The sequence below is a fragment of the Pinus tabuliformis genome, chromosome 5_1 (assembly GCF_031772625.1).
Source record: "Pinus tabuliformis cultivar Carrire ecotype Pingquan chromosome 5_1, CPIR1, whole genome shotgun sequence".
NCBI lineage: Eukaryota > Viridiplantae > Streptophyta > Pinopsida > Pinales > Pinaceae > Pinus > Pinus tabuliformis.
Window position 1 is genome coordinate 85753208 of NC_142305.1, and position 16410 is coordinate 85769617.

Below are 16410 nucleotides of genomic sequence, written 5' to 3' on the forward strand. Positions count from 1 at the left end.
TAGAGTAGGAGTCATTGAGGATTATTAGATGATTATTAAGGTCATAGGTATTTCTTACCATAAGAACAATATCATCAGGGTGAAAATGAAAATATGGGAAATACTTTTTGGAATGGGGATGAAAAATAAGCTTTTGGAAATAAAAAATTTGACCGATTAAAAAAAAAAAAAAAACAAAAACATATTTTCTCGATCAAGACTTTAGAGCATTTCTTGGCCGAGAGTTTTAGTATTTTTGGCTTTGGTTTACCTCTAGTTAAGAACTCTCGGCCAAGATATTTAGTAAACAATTTTCTTGGTCCCTCTTGGCCTAGAGTTTAGATTTTATTTATAACTCTCGACCTAGAATTTTGATAAACTCTCAGTCAAGAAATTTAATGGATCATTTTCACAGTCCAAGAGTCTCGTCTGAGAGATTAGACTAAACTCTTTGCTCAAATTTTGAATGTATAAAAGCAAAAAAAACAAACCGTTTTACCCATTTCTCCTGTTTGTCGTTAGTTGTTCCTTGAACTACATTATCCACCACTCTATCAATGACATCAATCCTGAATTACATCAATATGTAACTACATCAATCCTTAACTAAATCAATTTGTAACTTCATCAATAACATTTTCATGTCATTGGGGAAACAGAAGGAAATGGAGAGCGAAAAGGAAAGGGAACCAGATACAGTTATGAGAACATTAAACATAAATGAAACTTTAAGGGCACCAGGTACACTTACAAGAACCATATTTCTGAATTATCCATATTAGGTATGTGAATGTGTCATATTTAGGTATTATGTGAAATGAAATACCTGGTCAATGACATATAAATCACAGTATTTTTAAAAGGTCGCTCATGCACATTAATCATTATGTCATAAAGACGTATAATAAAACCCACAAGAATTTTAATGACGACGATTTTGTTACAAAGATAGTAAATTGGTTATTAAAGGAACATGAACACCATCTCAATGACTAGATGCACTAGGTACTCAATTAATGGTTGAGTACATGATTTAAGGGAACATGAATTGTTGGAACTGAAGGGACGGTCTGATGATTATGTGTGTGGCCTCCTCCATATTGAAAAATCAAAGATATTGTATTAGGGTTTGATTCTCCTTTATTGATAATTACTTGTGAGTTTGTTGGATTCTTTTACTTCTTTATTATCTTATTTTCTTCAAGAAATTACCATATTATATTTGTATGAAGATCACAAAACAAGATACACAAGTTATAGGCACGTGCCATGACAAAACGCCCCTTGAGGGGAAAACCCAGTCAAGATGATTCTTCCTCTCAATAGTATTCTTTGAGACTCTTTACCCTAGACCAAGACCAGACTTTCCCTCCACACCATGTCAGACTCCCAGATCTTCGACCTCTTCCAGCAATTTCGACTAGGCAGTAGCTTCCGACAACATCGAAATCTTAGGAGACTTCAATCTCCCAACCCATACCACGAAACAAAGAGAGAGAGGCAAAAAAAGTTTGATTTTCTTCTTCTATAAAGACTTCCCCAAACTCGCACTTCTTTCCACCTCCTGGAAATAGGCTTCGCACTTCTCCATCTCTTTTTGAGATATCGAACTTGCTTAAGAGTGAATGCTCCAAATGACTTCGACCTTCTTTAATATATAGGATTCTTGTGGGTCGAATGGGGGTCCTTAGGCCGACATGATGTGGAGGGTACATAATTCATATTTGACTTGATACAAAACCTTTTTACATGATTTGAAAGCCCAAGAAGGGTCTCTTCGAATGTACAATGACTCTATAAAATCAACGTTAATCCTAGAAATCCACAATGGGGACTTTGACTAATATAATGATGACCCAAGCATGAAACCGATGATTTAATAAGGAATTGTTACAATAATAAAAAATTGTTTCTTTATTCTTTTGACAAGTACATTACATAATGACTCAAGTACATTATTGAAGACCAAACATAGTTATATTTTCTAACACTCCACACTTCCCACACAGCAAGGAAAACATATAAGAGGTAATTTATAGAAGTCCCAAATTAAAATCCCACTCTAGCAATAGGAACAATAGCCAACATCTAGCAATTATCCACCAATGATTTCATTTGATCTTTGGATGGACTACCCTAAATGTCCTCGTACAGTTTCCAAACCCACAGTGTAAATGTTGGCCCAACCACAACTCAGGTCATTATCTACATGTGTTATAACTTTATCAAAATATATTCAACATTTTTGCTATAGAGATAGTAAACTAGTTATTAAAGGAACATAAACACCATCTTAATGTCCAGATGCACTAGGTACTCAAGGAGAAATTCTCTATATCTTTCAGTTTCCCCTCCCATGATTTATTTGTTGAAGCAATGGGTGGTAAATCCTTGCGCCTTGGGTATCAATGGAGTATGGGAGAAGCATGAAAGTTGTTACAACTCTTGAATTCACTTATATGCAACCAAATAAACTACTTAGATAGTGAGGAACCCCAACAGTTAAAGTGTACAACCTCAAGGCTCAATTAATGGTTAAGTACATGATTTAAGGGAACATGAATTGGTGGAATTGAATGTAAAGTCTGATGATTATGTGTGTGGCCTCCTCCACATTCCCACACATCAAAGAAAACAAATAAGAGGTAATTTACAGGTGTCCCAATTTAAAATCCCACTATAACAATAGGAACAATAGCTAACAGCTAACAATTCTCCACCTTTGGTTTCATTTGATCTTTGGATGGACTACTCTGAATGTCCTCGTACAGTTTCCAAACCCCTAGTATAAATTTTGGCACAACCACAACTCTGGTCATTGTGTACATGTGTTATAGCTTATCAAAAGAAATATATTAGCTGGGGTCAATTAAGAGTGAAATGTATCCTTTTGAACTAGTGGTTGTAGCTAACAAGCAAATGCACCAACTAGTATACAATATAGAAGTGGTGCTATAGTTTTCACCAAGTATGGCGTTTAGTTACCATGACATCCCACTAGAAAATCAACCAATGAATTATGATCCAATGGGGTATTTGGCTTAATGGAATTCCAACACTTTTTCAGAACTGAAGCAAGCAGCAAGACTAGAGCACCAACAATGAATTCATAGAGAAATCTAACCATAATGGAGAACACATATTTACTATGGAAATATAATAGGAAAACTAGCTTCGAATAGTTTCTCAATTTATTTCCAAAATCTCTCGTTACAATGCAATCCATGGCTCTATGGCCATTCAACACTTCACACAACCCTGCCCCCAAGGGTGTATCTTTAACTGGTAAATCCCATTTATAAGTGTTATGTAAACTATGAAACCCATGGTTCAAATTCCCTAATTGTCAAACTCATGTGCCATCCTAACGGCGGGGTAGTTACACCTGGAGGTTATATTGGTAGCGGTTGGAATCAACCTTGTGTCATGGCAGTACGAGACCAACCTAGTTGTTGATTCCTCTAGTTACTGGAAAAAATAGTTCACCCAACTCCTCCTCCTTTGCATTCTCTCCTCCTAAACAAAAGAATATCCTTTAAGAGTGAAAATAAAAAAAAAATTACTTGTTTTCTATTATGATTTCTCTTGCTCCATCTACTAAGTTTTGTGATAAAGAACCCATGTGTTTCATTTTAGTATTTTAATGAAGAAGCATTTATGTTATTCAGCTAATTCGTATGATTCATTAAAGGGCTCTGAGAACCTTGGGGACGTCTCACCCATAGGAGTTCCAATGACCCTTTTGTACTGTATTTCTTGTCATTTACAATCTTTCTTATGTTGGAACTATTTATGCATTTTTTTTGTTTGCAAGAAGATTAGTGTATAGTAGGATTTCATGTTCTTGTAGAAAGTAGAGTTAACATTATCTTTTCTTTCGTGATTATATCTTATGATTTTTACAAGCATGATTTATTAGATTTGCGATGAATATTTGACCTTATAAAATCATGTTGTCCCTTTAATTTCCAACATGGAATTTCCTACGAGAGTTTCGTATAGTATTACAAAGTTTCTTTTAGCTCTACTAATGTGTTTTAAAACTGATTTTGTTAATAATTAATAGATATAAATATTAGCGTCACACCTACAAATTAAAATTAAAATTATTTATATTTATATATGAATGAGAGGAATATTTTTTTTAATATACCTTGGATTCACATTGAATAATACAAATAAGAAACTTTAATATATTTTATATTTAGAATCAATTGGGGTTCAAATCAGTAATATAAGCTAAATTTTGATTGTATTTTTTTTTTTTAATTTGCAGACTTCCTTAGTCCTCTTCATTGTTTCTTTCCAAATGAACAATATATATAATTCCTTTTTTCTTAATGAGACAAAAATGTTTCATTTATTTTTTATCAGGCATAATATAAATGATGATGATGATGATGATGATGGTGATTAACATCTATTGAAACCATAATTGGTTTACCAAGTTGAATCTTATTTACATGTTGAAGAAGCACTTATAAAATTCTTCCAAGATTACCATAGTTTTGATGACTTATGAGGTTAGGAAGGTTATGAGTGTAACTGATATTTTGAATTTGAGTTATAATCTAGGTGTACACAAGGAACTCTAGGAGAAAGTGTATCTCGTCTTCAACTCTCTTAGTGTCACAAAGATGATAGATTCCTGCATCCCATGGCATTTTGAGAATTTTCCAGAAGTTCATTTTCACTACGTAGTTGGTGGGAGTTGGTTCATATTTTAGTAATGTTGATTTTATTCTATGTGCTAGTCAAACTAAAAGATGCTTTTGATCTTCTATATTAGGATTAACCACCTTTTTGTAGTATCTTAGATTTCTTTCATTTTCTAACTCTTTTTTACACCACAAATTCTCTTTAAATTTTGATATAATAACATTTTTAATATTGTCGATATCGTGTAGGATAACGTCTTCATTTATCCCCTAATGATTTATCCAAGACTTGTTGTCTTGATCTCATCATTACTTGAGTTCTTGGTCATTCTAGTTGGAGTTGGAAGAAATTTTAGGGACCCTATTTTCATCTATGTTGTTTATCTTGTTCTTGGGAATTAGGTACCTAACCATGGATGTGCACTCAATTGGGGAGGGTCTCTCTTCTTTGAGGAGGATAAGGATAAGGTGTATTGTTTTTAATATTAAGATAACAAGTTATAAAATTATTTTGGATTTTCCCTATCCTTCTCCAATATTCTCTAGAGGTATTGCATCCACGTACTTCACATCTATATAAAATAGCCTAAGTGCTGAGAGTATGAAATACGATTTTCTTCTTCTCCCACAAACAAATATTAGCTAATTTACACTTGTTTTCAAGCCCATGATAAGCTTTCCACCCTCCATTTATCCCTTTCTCAACACTATAGTTGAAATTGAGCTTGTGATGAATATTGATTCCAAGATAATTGTATGAAGGAACTTCCTCCAAACTATTATTTTCATATATGACAGTGTCATAAGGGACCTTATGGAATTTGATTATCATAACTTTTGTTTTGTCCATGTTCACAATCATACCTATAATAGAGTAGGATTCATTGAGGATTATTAGATGATTATTAAGGTCATAGGGATTTCTTACCATAAGAACAATATCATCAGGGTGAAAACGAGAATATGGGAAATTATTTTTGGAATGGGGATGAAAAATACGCTTTTGGAGATAATAAAAAAAAATTGACCGGTAAAAAAAAAAAAAAAAAAAGACAACATATTTTCTCGGTCGAGACTTTAGAGCATTTCTCAGCCAAGAGTTTTAGTGTTTTTGGCTTTGTTTTACCTCTAGTTAAGAAATCTCGGCCAAGATATTTAGTAAACAATTTTCTTGGTCCCTCTCGGCCTAGAGTTTAGATTTTATTTATAACTCCTAACCTAGAATTTTGATAAACTCTCAGCCAAGAAATTTAGTGGAGCATTTTCATAGTCCAACAGCCTCGGCCAAGAGATTATATTAAACTCTTTTCCAAAATTTTGAATGTATAAAAGCAAAACAAAAAACCAAAAAAACAAAAAAACAAAACAAAACAAAACAAAAACAAAACAAAAAACCAAAAAAAAAAAAAACAAAACAAAACATTTTACCCATTTCTCCTATTTATCATTAGTGTTTCCTTGAACTACATTGTCCACCACTCTATCAATGACATCAATCCTGAACTACATCAATATGTAACTACATCAATCCTGAACTACATCAATATGTAACTACATCAATCCTAAACTACATTAATCTGTAACTACATCAATCACATTTTCACATCGTTGGGGAAATAGAAGGAAATTTAGAGCAAAAATGAAAGGGCACCAAATATAGCTATGAGAACATTAAAGATAAATGAACCTTCAAGGGCACCAGGTACGCTTACAAGAACCATATTTTTGAATTAGCCATATTAGGTATGTGAATGTGTCATATTAGATATGTGAATGTGTCATATTTAGGTATTATGTGAAATGAAATACATGATCAATGACATATAAATCATAGTATTGTTAAAAGGTCGCTCATGCACATTAGTCATTATGTCATAAAGACGAATAACAAAACCCACAAGAATTTTAATGACAACGATTTTGTTACAAAGATAGTAAATTGGCTATTAAAGGAACATGAAAACCGTCTCAATGACTAGATGCACTAGGTACTCAATTAATGGTTGAGTACATGATTTAAGGGAACATGAATTGTTGGAACTAAAGGAACGGCCTAATGACTATGTGTGTGGCCTCCTCCATATTGGAAAATCAAAGATATTATATTAGGCTTTGATTCTCCTTTCTTGATAATTACTTGTGAGTGTGTTGGATTATTTTACTTCTTTATTATCTTATCTTTCTTCAAGCAATTACCATATAATATGTGTATGAAGATCACAAAACAAGAGACACGAGATATAGGCATGTGCCATGACAAAACCCCCCTCGAGCGGAAAACCCAATCAAGATAGTTCTTCCTTTCAATAGTATTCTTTGAAACTCTTTACCCTAGACCAAGACCAGACTTTCCCTACACACAATGTCAGCCTCTGAGATCTTTGACCTATTCCGGCAACATCGACTAGGCCATAGCTTCCGACAACATGCAGCTTCCGAAAACAGTGAAATCTTAGGAGACTTTGATCTCCCAACCCAGACCACGAAACAAAGAGAGAGAGGCACAAAAAGTTTGATTTTATTCTTCTCTAAATACTTCCCCAAACTCGCACTTCTTTCCACCTCCTAACAACAGGCTTCGCACTTCTCCATCTCTTTTTGAGATATTGAACTTGCTTAAGAGTGAATGCTCCAAATGACTTCGACCTCCTTGAATACATAGGCTTCTTGTGGATCGAATGGGGATCCTTAGGCCGATTTGATCTCTCTTAGGTTGACATGATGTGGAGGGTATGTAATTCATATTTGACTTAATACAAAAACTTTTTACATGATTAGAAAGCCCAAGAAGGGTCTCTTCGGATGTACAATGACTTTATAAACTCAATGTTAATCCTAGAAGTCCATAATGGGGACTTTGACTAATATAATGATGACCCAAGCATGAAACCCATGCTTTAATAAGGAATCGTTACAATAATAAAAATTTGTTTCTTTATTATTTTGACAAGTACATTACATAATGACTCAAGTACATTATTGAAGACCAATCATAAACACTCCATACTTCCCACACAACAAGGAAAACAGATAAGAGGTAATTTACAGAAGTACCAAATTAAAATCCCACTCTAGAAATAGAAATAATAGCCAACATATAGCAATTATCCACCAATGATTTCATTTGATCTTTGGATGGACTAACCTAAATGTCCTCGTACAGTTTCCAAACCCACAATGTAAATGTTGGCACAACCACAACTCAGGTCATTATGTACATGTGTTATAGATTTATCAAAATAAATACAACACTTTTGATATAAAGATATTAAATTGGTTATTAAAGTAACATAAACACCATCTTAATGACTAGATGCACTAGGTACTCAAGGAGAAATGCTCTATCTCTATCAGTTTCCCCACCCATAATTTATTTGTTGATGCAATGGGTGGTAAATCCCTTGGGTATCAATGGACTATGGGAGAAGCATGAAAGTTATTGCAACTCTTGAATTCACTTATATGCAATCAATAAACTACCCAGGTAGTCAGGAACCCCAACGGTTAAAGTGTACAACCTCAAGGTTCAATTAATGGTTGAGTACATGCTTTAAGCGAACTTGAATTGGTGGAATTGAAGGCATAGTCTGATGATTATGTGTGTGGCCTCCTCCACATTCCCACGAACCAAAGAAAATAAATAAGAGGTCATTTACAGGTTTCCCAATTTAAAATCCCACTCTAACAATAGGAACAATAGCTAACAGCTAGCAATTCTCCACCATTGGTTTCATTTGATCTTTGGATGGACTACTCTGAATGTCTTCGTATAGTTTCCAAACCCTTAGAATAAGTGTTGGCACAACCAAAACTCTAGTCGTTGTATACATGTGTTATATCTTATCAAAATAAATACATTAGCTGGGGTCAATTAAGAGTGAAATGTATCATTTTTACTAGTGGTTGTAGCTAACAAGAAAATGCACCAACTAGTATACAGTATAGAAGTGTTGCTATAGTTTTCACCAAGTATAGCATTCAGTAACCATGACATCCCACTAGCAAATCAACCAATGAATTATGATCCAATGGGGTATTTGGCTTAATGGAATTCCGACACTTTTTTCATAACTGAAGCAAGCAGCAAGACTAGAGCACCAACAATGAATTCACAGAGAAATCTAACCATAATGGAGAACACATATTTTACCATGGAAATATAATAGGGAAAACCAGCTTCGAATAGTTTCTCAATTTATTTCCAAAATCTCTCATTACAATGCAATTCATGGCTCTATGGCCATTCAACACTTCACACGGCTCTGCCCCCAAGGGTCTAGCTCAATTGGTAAATCCTTGTTATAAGTGTTATGTAAACTATGAGATCCAAGGTTCAAATCCCCTAATTTTCAAACTCGTGTGCCATCCTAATAGCGGTCTAGTTACACTCGGAGGTTATATTGGTAGCGGTCATAATCAACCTTGTTTCATAGGAGTACAAGACCAACCTAGTTTTTTATTCCTCTAGTTACTGAAAAAAACAGTTCACCTAGCTCCTCCTCCTTTGCATTCTCTCCTCCTAAACAAAAGAATATCCTTTAAGAGTGAAAGTACAAAAAGAAATAAGTTAGTTGTTTTCTATTATGATTTCTCTTGCTCCATCTACTAAGTTTTGTGATAAAGAACCCACGTGTTTCATTTTAGTTGTTTAATGAAGAAGCATTTATGTTATTCATCCAATTCGTATGATTTATTGAAGGGCTCTGAGAACCTTGGGGACAGCCCACCCATAGGAGTTCCAAGGACCCTTGTGTACTTTCTTTCTTGTCATTTACAAGCTTTCTTATGTTGGAACTATTTATGCATTTTTTTTATTGCAAGCAGATTAGTGTATAGTAGGATTTCATGTTCTTGTAGAAAGTAGAATTAACATTATCTTTTCTTTCGTGATTAAATCTTATGATTTTTACATGCATGATTTATTGGATTTGTGATGAATATTTGACCTTAGAAAATCATGTTGTCCCTTTAATTTGCAAAATGGAATTTCCTACATGAGTTTCCTATAGTATTGCAGAGTTTCTTGTAGCTCTACTACAAATTCTGTAGAATAGTCTAAAATCCTTCATTTCGAGCATTTTTCTTCATTTCAGTGCATACTTTATTTATCACCTCATAAGTGAAACCAAACAATATGGTCCAAGGAAAAGGAAATTAAAAGTTGGATAATATTTTTTTTAATTTAATTATGAATTATTTTGTTTCATGCATTTTGAATTCTGTAATTTAGATTATTTTTGTTTCTATAGTTTAGAAATAACCTCTTTATTTCTGCAAATTAGTCATAGCACTTTCATTTTTGTTGAATTTTGTCACCAAACTTTTCGAAGAAATGCCAACACAAATATCTTCTATAAATTCAGTCCATCAAGGTTGGATATCACTTTAATTCAAAATATTTTAAATTAAAGTGACATTTTAAATTATCAATACCAACAATATAGCAGAATCTTCACATTTTCTTATGATCATTGTGTCTTTACTGCTAAAATTATGATGAAAACTAACTGTAGGAGAGACCTGTTGTCTTGAAATACTTCATCTGGTATATACAGTCCCTTATCTTTGAATATGTTGCACTTTTTGGATGTCTTGTCTTCATAGCTCTCATGAGATAATATTTGTGAACCTTGGAAAAGTGTATTATTCACAGATGAAGACAAATTTCCTAGAAGTTATTTTAGGGAATCATTCATAAGATTCTATTCTATAAAAACCTCAAAATCTTTGAAAGGTGAAATAGAAGAATCTTGTTCTTCCAAGTTTTCATCAGCAAATATCTGAAAGGTTTCAGTAGGTTGCTTAACAATTTCCACTCTTGGTGGTCGAGTTCTTTATTTTAATTTGTCAAATTGCAGTGGTTTCCAAAACATATTGTTTATTTCTTCCATCGCCTCCTTTGTACTAGGATCCACAAGAGCATGAGGATAAGTAATCTCTAGTACATATCCATGAACTTTTGAATATTTTACATATTTGTTTGATTCCTTGATCAAAGTAGCATTGTCCTTTCCCTTGATAATATATTCTACTTGTTATCTTATAAGGAGATGTATATCAATATATCATTTTTTATTCTGCCATTTAGGATATAGCCCAAAAGATAGAGTTTGGATTATTTTCATAAATAGAAATATGTCTACTTTGTACTTATTTTGGTTCCATTTGGGGCTTTTTTATTTTAATGCAATTTTAGTTTACCCCCTAGTGAAGTTCATCTTGGTTGGGTCATTAGGAAAATATTTTTTTAAGTTGACATGTGGTCGAATAGAGGATGCCACTTTGTTAACATCATCTTTGGCAATCAATGGGACAACAATAATATTTTTCAATGCCATATTGGAGAACCCAATGTAGGAATACAAACAAGTATTGATTTGTAAATTTGTTAATTTATTTGTGAGTAATAATAAGATTTTGAAATTATCTCGATCAGGATGCGGGCCAACAGCTGGGAGCACATGGGTGTAGTTATGTTGGGTACCCGGGCATTTAATACTGTCACCCCCCACATGCTCGAGGCAGGGGGTGCGGTGTCCTTCGGCATGATGGCAAGATGGGGAAGTGGGCAAGGTGGCAGGACTGGAGGAACGGCAGGGTATATTGGATGGAGGGGCATTTCGATGTGCAGTCTTAGTGCGATAGTCTATGGAGAAGGGTGGTGGCTTAGAGCTGGTGGCGAGCATCAGAACATGAAGAATCAAGGTTGTCATCGTCGAACAGCTACAAACTTTGGGTATGTTATTTGGCTCCACCTCAAACCTATAATTATGGTCTTGTTGTGGTTAAGATGGGATGTAAGGGGGTCTATCTGGGGGATAGGAAATTGCTGGTGGCAATGGGGTAGGCAACTGCTCGCCATGGCCTGGTTTTGCGTCTTTTCCTTATGTCAAATGGGTAAAACCCATGACGGTTTGGGGGGCAATTGTCCATAGTTAGGCTGGGAAGCGCTGCGCTCTGCCATCAAGGGGGGGAAGCTTGTCAGTTGCAGGGTAATGCAGGAAGGGCAGTGGAGCATAGATGGGGGTAGGGGAAAGCAAGTGGTAGGCGTCCTAGGATGCAACCATGCCCGCAATTCACATAGTAAGCATTGGGTTACCAAAAATGATGGATGGAGACCTAGCTGGGGGGAAATGAGCAGCAAGAGATCTGAGGCGGAGGCAATGGGGGATAGGAACCCAAGACATAGCTAGGATATTATAGATTGCATGGGTGGAATGCGAGCTTGCCATGGGTATGGGATGGTGAACCTACATATAGCCACGAGAATTGGAGAGGGGGATAAGGGTGCTTCAAGGGGCTGCAGCCAGGGATTTCCCCATTGGGGGTTGTGGGCTCCGACCCACCCCAGCAAGACTATGGCGAGAACATGCAATGAAGAGAAACAAGGCAAGATGTACCCCGCTGCAAGTAATAAGGAATGGGTGAGGTGGTGTATTGTTTCAATCTTGTGTTTCTTATGCAGGAGTATTCAGCCCAAGGAAAATCGTTGTAAATAGTAGACATAGGGGGTCATGCATGTTAGGAAATAGTTTTCCTAAGTTCCAAGTCAATGTAATATTTAGGCCTTTAAGTGTGATTTTATTAGATAATGAGAGAGTATGTAAATGCCTCAAAATAAATAAATGAGAACATGAGTGGTAGAAGTCAAATCCAACTCTCTAGGAGCAAGAGAGATATTTTAGGAATTAATTAGAATAGATATGGACCATTGAGCTTATAAGGAGACTTTTTGTTTTAAAAGAGAGAAAAGCTAGAGTGGATAAAGTCTGCCCAATATATATGCATGCATGTAGAGCTTTAGGGATTTAATTGAGTGATTTAAGGAAAAGATGGGATCAGTAATCCAATCCCATTTTACATATAAACATATGTAAGCCTGCGGGCAGAGGAGAGGCCATTAATGTTGAGAATCAGGCCTGTGTGAGACCGAGATGTCTCGAATGTAATCTTGCTTTTATATTAATATATATTCTGAGTTATTTCCTATCTGTGTTAATATATTTAAGAAGTATTTTGTGAATGAATTACTATGAATTCGTAGGCTCTGCAGGTTGCGGGTAGAATTCTGCAGGACGCAGAGGGACAGAGTGATTCTAAGGAATCACAATGGATTTCGAATCCAAGTGAAGAATAAGCGGAGGAAGAGTTGCACGATTTAGAAGAATCAAAGTGGATCATTGAATCCATTAGAGCTCTACAAGAAGGACAGAGATCCAAGGAGAGCGAGGATTTTAAGCCCAGAAGGAAGAGCGAGCTGCGAATGAGCAGAAGGTCGAAACCTTTAAAGAAGCCAAATCACCGAGACATTGAAGGAACAGCGTAACTTTCCAAGTAAAAGGGATGAGCAGAGAAGTCCAAAATTAATACTCAGCAGCCATTGGATCTTCGAAGATCAACGGCTATGAGTGAAATCACAATCGCATTTCAGAGGTGCCAAGGGATGGTGATAAGAAACCCAGTGATACTCCGACGAGCGATTGGTGATATCCCCAATAAATCGATCGGCAATCGCGCAATCAGAGGTTCACAGTAGAAGAAGTTAGGCACGGGAATGAGCGATATCCGATAGCGATTATCGGGATATCGGAGCTCAGACCCATCAGAGTTCGATGCAGTGGAAGTGTGGATTAAGTAAATACCGAACCCGACGATAATCATAGTCACCGGTCTATATATATTTAAAGTCCATGGATGCTGTCAGGAGGGGAATTTCCTTTGTATTCCCTTATAGTGTCATGCCTGATAGTTTATATGGTGTGGGCTTTTTAACGTGAAACCAGGTGTTAGTGTTCCGATAGAGGAGATCGGAGTCGGAGAAGGGATGGTCCATATGTGTTAAGACTGTGGAAGTCCCGATACCCGATAGCAATTGCGATAAAGGTTTTAACCTCAGAATCTGTGCAGAACCATAAGGAAGGTGGCATTTTCCTTTGTATAAGGATTACGAATGGAATAAAAGCGTCGATATATGGGATTTCATATATAGTCCCGATAAGGAAGTATTGGCGGGGTGATTGGGTTCCATTACACATGAACTGATGAATGGGTCATGACCATTAAAGGTCTAAAGATTTAAATCCTTCGTTGAGTTAAATATCCTGGGACAACAGTTGTGGATGCATCATTGTAGAATGCATATGTGGGTATGTGCGAGTGTTTACCTTTGACCTGTACCATTAGTCGTATTAGATCATATTTGTAATTTGTAAGAGGGAACTTTGGAAGACTGTAGCAGTTCCAGTAGAGGACTTGGAAAACCAACCAAAGGACAAGCCATTCAAAGTGCATAAGAATGGGTGAAACAAGATCATGTTGAGATCTTGAAGGCGAGGTAATATGTTCTATTTCCAATTAAGAATGTGTGTTTTTATACTAATGCACAAGTGACAGCGAGAGAAGTTGTGAGAGAAGAACAGATGTGTTCTTGAAGGCAGAGTAAGGAGAAGTGGCAATGAACCTGAAGAATCCAACAAGACATTGGATAGAGAGGACAGTGTGGAGCGATAAAAAGGTGTCTTTTGAACTCCTAATTACCTTCACATTAATTATCAACCCAGGGACGACTTTTTATTTCAAGAGTGTACTCAGTCTGAGGCGGCTATTTACTCAAGAGTAATGTTTAGTAGTACAACGTTCAGAGAACACAAGAGTAGACGGATGCTAAACTATGACTAAATTACTTCAAAAGGATAAAATCACACAAGACAGCTTATCAGTCAAGGGTGCGGAAGTGATAACCCATCCCTCTAGAAACTGATGGAAAGGAAATTAGAGCATGGACCATAGGTCTGGGAGCTAAGCAGTGACTTGCTGGCTCACTACAGCCTTAGACCTTCTCTCACACCAAAGCAGCAAATGCAAGTAAATGGAACGGAAGAAAGTAAAATGGAATAGCAAAAGGAAATAGAACAGCAGTAAATGAAACAGCAATCAAAAGAACTAAATCTCGCGAGTCAAAACCAACTTACTCACACTCTGCTATGAAATAACACTCTTCACTCCTCAAGCAAACTGGATGGAATATACTTTATGGAACAACAGGGATCAATCATATATACACGCAACACGCTAATATAGTAATCTGATCTTGGTAATCCACTTGTCAGTCTTAGTTATAAATAATACGATTGTCTTTTAGAATGTAACAGCAACGTTCATAGATTCAACAATCGCAAGGAAATATAATTTCTAAGATGAATTCAATAATACCAATGGTCAAATGTTACAACACAATCATTCCATAATTGAATAGCAACGGTATCCGGTAAAAACCATTTATATCAGCACTTAAAGAAACAGCAATGCGTTGCAAAGTTAATATAACGGTTCTGTCTTCAGAAATGATATTACTCAGTAAATCAAATGTAACGGAGTTGTGATGTAAAATAACATAACATATCAGATTACCAAATAAAACTGATAAGCAAACCACGCATAAAACAAAAGAATATAATATACAGTAGCAGCAGCAGCGTACTCCACCAGAGGCTGGGCCCTTAGCCGCCAACGGACGCTGCTGGGTTACTTCAGAAGGAAAAGAGTGAACAGCAACGCCCAAATTATGTATTAGTCATTAAATAGTGAAATCATTACAATAGTTGAAGCTTTGAGACTTACAACATAAAACAATCCTTCCTTCCTCCTATCCTATCATGAATCCTTGCTTCTGAATCTCTAATTCAAATCATCAATTCGCCATCATTCGAATCCCCAAAGTCATCCTGAAGTCTCCCCCAAATCATCCCCATCTCTGATCTCTGTTTCCATTTAAATAGAGAGAGATCAGAGAGAAGTTACAATAAGGATAAGTACAACATGATTCCTCTTACAAAATTGGTTTGCTTCTAACCATTTGATCAAAAAGAACAAGGCGAATTTGGATTTGCAGCTGAGATTTGGAGGACGGCCGCAACTGCAAATCTGAGAAAATCGTGCTCAAAGAACCCTACGTTTCTCTTTGTACAAGCCGAATTTGGGCAAACCATTCTTTACAAAAGTTAATTGGGCCCGTTCTGGACAAAACCCATGTTCCGGATTTCTCAAATTCATCTTCATTTGCTCAGAATCTCAACCGCAAAACTGTCACTCCTTAAACCAGCGAATTTCTGAGTTGGTCGTGCTCAAAGAACCCTACGTTTCTCTCTGTACAAGCCGAATTTGGGCAAACCATTCTATTTCAAAGTTAATTGGGCCCGTTCTGGACAAAACCCATGTTCCGGATTTCTCAAATTCGTCTTCATTTGCTCAGAATATCAACCGCAAAACTGTCACTCCTTAAACCAGCGAATTTCTGAGTTGGCGGATTTAAAAATCAAATCTTCAATCTGGAAGTTACTTTGGAGGCTAAAAATGGTGAATAATGTTATAACCAACTTATTAGAACTATCATTGATAAAATAATGCATAATCATCAATTTATTAGAAATAAAGGAGAATAAATAATATTCATCCATGAGAGCATAAATTATTTATAAAATGGATTTAAATGATAAATTATAATAGATGATATAATAGAGAAGAGTAAAAATGGATGAAATAAGTGTTACAAAGTGGTCGTATTCATGGCCCAACAGACAGCTAAAGTGTTCTCAAGAGAAAGTGAGAGATTTCAAAAGCCTAGAAGGAGCAAAGGTGTTGCTCAAGAAGAGGTTCCAGATAGAGGACTCGTGCTTACCAAAAGACTGACTGAGGAGAGCTTAGTGAGGTAAGATTGCAGCCAAGAGGACTAGCTGTTGCAGAGGCTTGTTGCAAAAGAGCTCATGAAGAAAGA